Consider the following 7,961-nt stretch of genomic DNA (forward strand, 5'->3'; position numbering starts at 1 on the left):
GGTGCGTGTGTATGGAATTTATGTGATTTTTCATAGCTATGACTTACCATTTTCCTAGCAACTCTACCACAAGGGACCTCAGAGCTGTAGATGGAGGCAAAGAGCGTGCCTTAATGTGAGAGAGAAATTCTGCTAGCACTTTGCCAGAGTAATGGGAAAAATTACGCATTTGTGTCTCCCAGAAAGGGTGGCATTGCAAAGGGCCTTTTCATCCCAAATGAGTACCTGAATAATATTTTTCACAATTTATCATGAAGGAAATGCACAGTGTTTTTAGAAGGTTTTTGTTTTCCTTTCAAGTAGTTGCAAACAATTTCACCTTTACTCCATTGCCACATAATATAATACATCTGAGCACCCCTTTCTAGCCTTATTAATATGGCATGTTTCATACTGCTTAGAAGATTTTGAATAACTTACTCATAAAAATGTTGACAAAATCCTAACATTTCTGTAAATTGTTTATATGCAAATTAATCAGTGTTTTTCCATTAAAACTGCCTCCAGAATTCTTATTATTACCCAGATTTATATTTCTTTTCTATAAACCTTTTCCTGTAAGGTAACTTCAGAAACACTAATTCAAGAAACCTTGCAGCCAGTCTTGGTGACCCAAATCTGGATTTCCATTTTATAATGCCTTAGAATGTTGGTTCAAACACAATTATATCAGTGAGCATCTTTCCATGAATCAAGCTCATGCAGAGAGCCTTAGGGTTGAAAGAGCTGGTCTTGTACTTCTTGAAACTGGAACAATATTCGTACTGGCTTCAGCTTGTGTCAGAGAAGGTACTAAATATTTTGCCCAAGTCACACAGTGAGTCAGTTAGTGGAACAGATTTCAGGGATTATGCTGCAATATCACCTCGTCCTGCATTCATATAGTTTAAATCCCAAAGAGAGATCAGATAATCTAATTTAACCTCCCACAATAAGCCCTAAAATATTTTATAAGATTTGGAGCCTTCTTCTTGCAAAGAGGTGAAAATGTAGATGGAGAGAGAGGGGTGAGGGAGAGAAAAGGAATGAGATCCTGTTTAGGTCTAGTTGACCCTTACACACAGATTGAATAGATGAAGAAGAAAAATTAATGACTACAAAAGTAAGGAAACAGAATTGAGCATCTTGCTGGAGGTTGAGGGTGAGAATACATGAGTGACGTGATGTAAGACAGTTCTCAGCCTTCAGAGGGTACCTGGCTACCATTCAGCACAACTAGAAGACTATACAAACCTGAAAAAGTGATAATCCTTCAAAAAGCAGATCTGTGGGTAAGCTAAGAAAATGTCTGGGGAAATTCCTGCTGATATATTGTGGTAATGGTTTGGAAGGTAATACAGTAACTGTAATCCCAAGGAAGGTGTGTATTAATAACAAGAGATGCTAGTTCTGGGATAAATGCCCTAGTTGGGTTAACAAGATGCATCACAATCTATTATTTGGTGGAGAAAAAAATACAAGCAGTTAATTAATGCTTTGGGGACTTACGTGGAAGAAAAAAACAACAACAAAAAAACCTCAAACCAGATTTCTCCCAGGTCCCCAGGGATAAGTAAATGCAGAAGGTAGAAAATAATTTATTATTTTACGTTGTTTTATTTCAGCCAGAACTTTGTCAGAGGGCTACAAAACACAACTCAGTTTTAATCAGTGGGAATTTTGAGCTTGATTAATTTCTGAGTGGCATTAAATTTCATTGGGTTTCTAACGATATAAATGCAGAGCTTTCAAGGTGATCTAGTCCTTAATAGTAACTAGTGAATTTGGCCCACACATTGCAGTAGTTAACTGTACTATAAAGATGCTAATGAGGTGAAGGGTAAGTAGGTAATTCTTTACTAGCATAATTTCACTGAACTATGTAGGATTTTATTATGGTGTAATTTGTTTGTTCTGCATAGCTTGGTCTGTAGTGCAAGCTGGTGAAAGACCTTTGAAAGAGAGGAGTTAGACTGTTTGATGATTCTGGCTAATGGTAGGAAAGCCACTGGAACAATAGAAATGGGAAAAGTAGAGCTCCCCTCTGACTCACTCGGAAGATAGCTTTGACCTGTTGAAGTCCTGTTGATTTTCCAGGGACTTTGACTTGCGTAGTCATGAGCTGCTTAAAGGCTCCTGAAGCACATGAGTAGCACTGGGGTGCAGCAGGAAGGAAGGCAGAGGAGAGTTCGAGCTGAAATGTCAGTATGTCCTGACAGCCCAGATGCAAGTCTTTTGAAAAGCAGTCAGCTTTACTGTTTCATGTGAATGTCAATAGCTCCTGCCTGTATATAGTGAACATTAGCTGTGAAAAACAGCTGCTCAGTATTTTTTTAACTATGCTGATTATTTTTAGTTCAATGCCTCTTTAAACCTGAACTGCTCCCTTATCACCATACCTCTGAGAAATCTGCCTTCTGGCAGTTCCCCTTTGTAATTTGTTTTTTGCCCATAAGGTGCAGATGCTTAGCAGCAAGCCTGTTTTTCTCCCCTCTCAGCCTTTTCCACCGAGAATACAAAAGACAACTTCATCCAGATTTCATGCTATTCCAGAAGTCAGAGGGTTATCTGGCAGGCTTGTGACTTCACTGGATATTGTGCCTATGTGTAAAAATGTACAGATTTGATTAAAATAGATGCTTGCATTGCAAAACTCTGCACCCTGCAGAGTTTCGTGTTTTGAAAGTGCGCAAAGGTGTGTTGTATCTAAGCTGTTGTAATTAAGTAATGCGTATGCTCTGTGTGTGTGTGCATGTGCACATACAGATGGATGCAATTGTTGCAGCTTGACATTGTGTTGGGGGATTCAGCTTGAGAAGTAGGACACCTACATTTACGCATTGACAACTGAGTTAAGGGTGAAATCTTGTTGCCTAAATACTGGCATCTAGTGCATTTGCAGATATTTTTGGGATGCACTACTACTTCTCTACCTTCTAATCTGGTCTCTTGTAAGAAGTCCTCTGTCACGTCTGCCAACCTTTTATTTTGTTGGATATTGGAAATGGCACTAGAACTGTATTTTAAGAAAGTGAAGTGAATTGAATACCTAAATTAGGTGCCTCAACCTGAAGCTGAATCCCATCCTTGTCAGTCAGGATAGATTTCAACCTCACATTCACATACTTAACTTGCCAAGTAGAGAAGGACAGTGTCTAATCTTAGAAAAGCATCAATTTATATGTAATCATTAGAAAGACTTTGTTGCTGGTGTTTTTGTCTATGCTCAGTAAGCATCTGTCTGTTACCTTCCCAATAGACATAAGTCCTTTCTAGTCCTGGCCATGTTACCCATCCTTATGGGCTTACAAACACTGTAAGTTTGTGTTTGGACTCTTGGTTGGGTATTAAGATATGTCTTGTGAGAAAGTAGCAGAGAAAGTGTGTAAGTATGAGAACTAGACTTTAAAAATGTGTGATATGATTTTCTAGCTGTGAAAGCAAATTTTTTCCAATTATGCATAATGTTAAACCTGCAAAGTAACACTGATAAAGACACTAATTTCTTTCTGTGTATTCAGCATCAGGCATTTTTTGTGGTGCTGAGCACCCAAAAGCCTGTGGAACCGAACGATACATTTGTGTGGTTCCTGCCCACTGCTCATGCCCAAATGGATTAAATTAGTATGATATGGGAACTTTAAATTCTTCTAAGCATTGCTGGAAGTTACTCTGATCCAAATATTTGTGTCTGAATATTTCTTTTTAGTTCTGGTTCTCTATCCCTTTCCATAGTGTATGCCATATAGTTTATGTTTGGAGGCAAGGACAAGCTTGTTACATCTTCATATTTTGTCATCCCACAAGCTATCTCTTAGTAGTATTTCTCCAGAGACTTCTTCTTGTACTAGACTCTAAGAAAGGACCAGACATTCAATAACAGAAGCTCTACTCTGAGAAAAGCAAACATTGACAGGTTTTGAGCACAAGTTGGCAAATGTCAATAGATGAGATGTCATGGGTATTTGGGCCCCAAATACATGAAGCCTCAAAATATTCAATCACCAGTCTTTTAACAATATTTTCGCGTTTTATGAGAGCGTTGTCAAATCTAATGCAAATTTAAATCTAATTCTAGTTAATGCCCTGTCAGGGTAGCAAACCCCTCTGTTTGTCAGTTTACATGAATACGTGGATAGACTGGGTCTGCAACATAATCCTTGCCCAGAAAGTCCACTTTGAATGTGGCTCCAGATCCAGAAATCCCTTTCTTGGTACACATACATAGTGCTGCTGTGACTGTTTCCCATTTTCCTTTCTGGGAGCTAGTTTCTGTAGGCACTCCCAGAAACCCAAGCCTGCCATCACTGGGGTGGAACAGCAGTACAGTGCATTGGCAATTGCATATAGGCACCCAGATGTCACTTAGATCAAAAGCATCCTTCAAAGTCAGTTGTTCCCTTCCCATGTTTGTACTTGGAGTCAGCAGCTCGGCATGTGAGCCGTAGTCCCAAATGCACAAGCCTTATGGGTGTTTAGTGCCAAGCAGCAAGTGGGATTTAAACTTAAATACCTCATGGGATAAGAGGCAAGAAGTAGCACATCACTTCTTTTGTCTCAGCAAACTCAGGTACTTCTACTGTGAAGGAAGAAATCTTATTCCATGGAAACTGAGATCAGAGGGCTTTACACTGGCTGAGAAGTGGAAAACTATGCCAAACTATGCTCGTACATATATATATATGTATGTTTATATAAATATATATATTTACGCCCCCATGTGTATGTGTATATACATACACACATGTATGTAGGTGTATGTATTTTGTCTGTGTATATGTGTGTGCATACATATGGGGTGTATATGTATATATTGATATGAACAAGATTTATTTTGAGGAGTGACTGATTCTCTTTGTGTCTCACAGTAGTGTCTCAAAGTAGTGTCATTCCAGGACTATCTCCTGCCCTCATGGATAGATGGAGTCTTTTTAATAGCCTCTCCCTTTTGGCTACAGAGTTTCTTTAACTTGATGATGCTGAGGAGCCTCTGGATCAGATAGTGAGGGTCCTGCACAGCAGCTTGCTCTGGAAAATAAAAATAATTTCTTTCTGCAGTAACTTTCTTACTGCAGTATTTACTGAACTCTTGGAAGTGTTGGTGGGGGGGATAGAGCCACAACATCATCTTTTCCCTGTCACTGTTTAAATGGTTTTCTCCCAGTGGGAAGCAGATATCTTTCTGGTTTCACATCAACTTGCAGACTTTTAGGAGGATGAGGGAACTCATGAAGGGAGATTTTTGCTTAACCATATGGAATTGAGGTGCTCCTTCATCCTGGGCACCAGAAGTAGCAGGAAATAAAGCTGATGTCTGTGCATGGCAGCTCCTCTCTGCTGCATGAGCAGAAGAAGAGCCTGAAATGCACAGCTTAGTGCTCGACTATACTTGCTGTCAAAAGGGAATTCTGGAATGTGTGTATATAACAATAGGCCTTAATTGTGAGTCTTAGTCAGCCTTTTGCAGAAATCTCAGACATACCCTACCTCTGGAAGACAGCACAAATATATGGATTCAGGTGTACCCTGGGGCAGAGGAGTTCTGCAGTCCTGTCCATGTGAGTACTTACCATGGCTTACTATGACTGAGAGAAATCAGAAGAGAAATTGTTCCTGGTTTTCTCACCCCACAACCAAACTCAAGTAAGGGATGACCTTAAAGAATAGAAGGTCCTAAGCAAGGCTTAGGGTGGGATCCAAAATTTAAAAGAAATAGCAAATTCCTCAGCTGCCATTAAAAAAACACCACACTCCATCTCCAGCAGTTATCTCATCAGGGGAGCTATGATATTTTAGGCATCACGTCTTAGGCCACCACCCAGCACTGATGTCCATATGAGAGTAAAAAGTCTGTTGTACATTTCACTTGTTTTATTATCCCTTATTCATACCGCAAGGCAAATACTCTGCTCAAGTATACAATCCTTCATTCAGGAAAAAATGCTTCATTGTGACCATATAATCTTGCTAGCAGACTGCTAGCTTAGGTTATTGAAGCTGAACTGTTTCATGCTGAATCCTTCATGTGTTATGTAGCAGCTTGTTGGCTTTCAGACATTGATCATCCAACATGTTCTCTCCATCAGACCCTGTTTGTTTCCTGCTATGTCATGTTTATTACGCATTATTTTACAGCGACGCTTGTAACACACAAAATATCTGCTTCCCTTCCACATTAAAGATTTTTTTCTATAGCTATAGCTTAGCAATTGCAGAGACCCAGCAGCCGCCTTGTACTTGACATGGTCTCCTTATTAAGTATAAACCAAAGATCTTCTGCTAGATCTGTCAGTTCCTAATTTCCTATTGCCCAACACCTTGCAAAGTGGGAATTAACTAAGAACTGGCCTTTTGGACAACTGACTGTTCCTTTGCACCTCCTAATGAGGCAGAAGCACTGTAATCCATCATGTGGCAGATTTCTTGCCACAGTAGCACTTGCTGTGTGTGAGCTGCTTGTTGTAGACTCTAAACCATACTATTGGTGCCCCATCAGTGTTTTGGCTTTGCAGCATGGTTTGGCCCCCATTACTGCGGAGGTCTGATGACATTTTGTTAAAGAAGGGTACAGGGAGGAGGGCTGAGGAAAATAAATGGGGGGAAGAAAGAAAAAAATCTGTAGATTAGTTATGCTACATTGAATTCTGACACTCCAACAGGTAAAATTAAGCATTGAGTTCTTATCAGGCAGCTTTCTGTGATCATATAGGATTAAAAAACTGCAAGAAAAGGTGTAAAGGAAATGATGTTGATTTGTCTGAAAACAAGGAAGGTTGAAGGGTATGGGGAGCTGGAGGGACAGGATAGCTGTTAAACAGAGAAAAAGGGCTGCTGCATGGCAGGAAGGGATCGAGCTGTTTTTTCCATTCCTTTGGGACTAGTACAAGCTGTAATGGGCTTAAATTGTATTTAGCTTAGGCTTTGAGAAAGAGCGAGCCATGGTCTCAAGCTAAGAAGAGTTAAATACAGACATCACCAGCATAGGGTGGGAGGGGAGAGGAACAATATGACCTTGTATGGCTGCATTTTATGATTTCTTGCTAGACTAACAGGTATAGAAAAATAAGCACTGGCTGCAGCAGTCTAGTATTCATGCTGTGGAGAAAAAGCAAAAAAAAATACCTTAGCTAACTATAGCAGGGCTCTCCTGCATTGCTTTCACAGCAGTACTCACTTAATGGTATTTGCCTATATGAATTTGCCAATGAGCCTTTGACTGAAGGAAAAAAGCTTTAACATAAAACACTACTCATGAGGATACTGCAAAAGAGGTGATGTCTTTTTTTTTCTTTTTCTTTTTTTTTTTTTTTTAAATTCTACCTGTCAGAAAAGGACACCAGGTCCTGAGGAAGAGGGAGATTTGATGACAGCCCACCATGATATCTTGATCCCTCTTCCAGACATTGCTAACTAGCCATAAACTGCAATGAATGACATTTTGCTAAGATGTGACATATGCATTTCCATTACACTAGCGTAATATTTAATGCAACCTTCTAAATAATGTCTAACTCATCACATGAGCATTCAGGAAGAAAGAAACATAATGAATTTTTAAAAGAAAATAAAAGCATGGTGGAAGGCTAAAGCAGCCGCCTAAAGAGCTGAAGAAAAAAAATAATAAAAACTTCTCCACTCAGAAAACAAGCAACAGTGAAATTTCAGGCTGTAAGCCATACAAACTTAATTTCCAAGGGCTGGATTAAAACTAAAATTGTAGGCATCAGTAGTGTCCTTACAAGCTTTCGTAAGGTTACTGCTCTTGCTTTATTAGCTGTGAAGGCTGGCAGATTTATATGGATATTACTTGCTTGTGTATTTCTGAGAAAACTTAGTGTGAGATTAATTGTAACTTGAGGTTTCTGCTAAGTCAAGTGATAACTAAACCCTTTCTCCTACCCCATCAGGAACAAGGGGACACCAGGATTGTACCATTGGATAGGAGGAGTTGTGTCTACAAGCTGCATGGCTGGATGTCGACT

This window comes from Caloenas nicobarica, chromosome 6 (assembly GCF_036013445.1).
Source record: "Caloenas nicobarica isolate bCalNic1 chromosome 6, bCalNic1.hap1, whole genome shotgun sequence".
Taxonomy (NCBI): domain Eukaryota; kingdom Metazoa; phylum Chordata; class Aves; order Columbiformes; family Columbidae; genus Caloenas; species Caloenas nicobarica.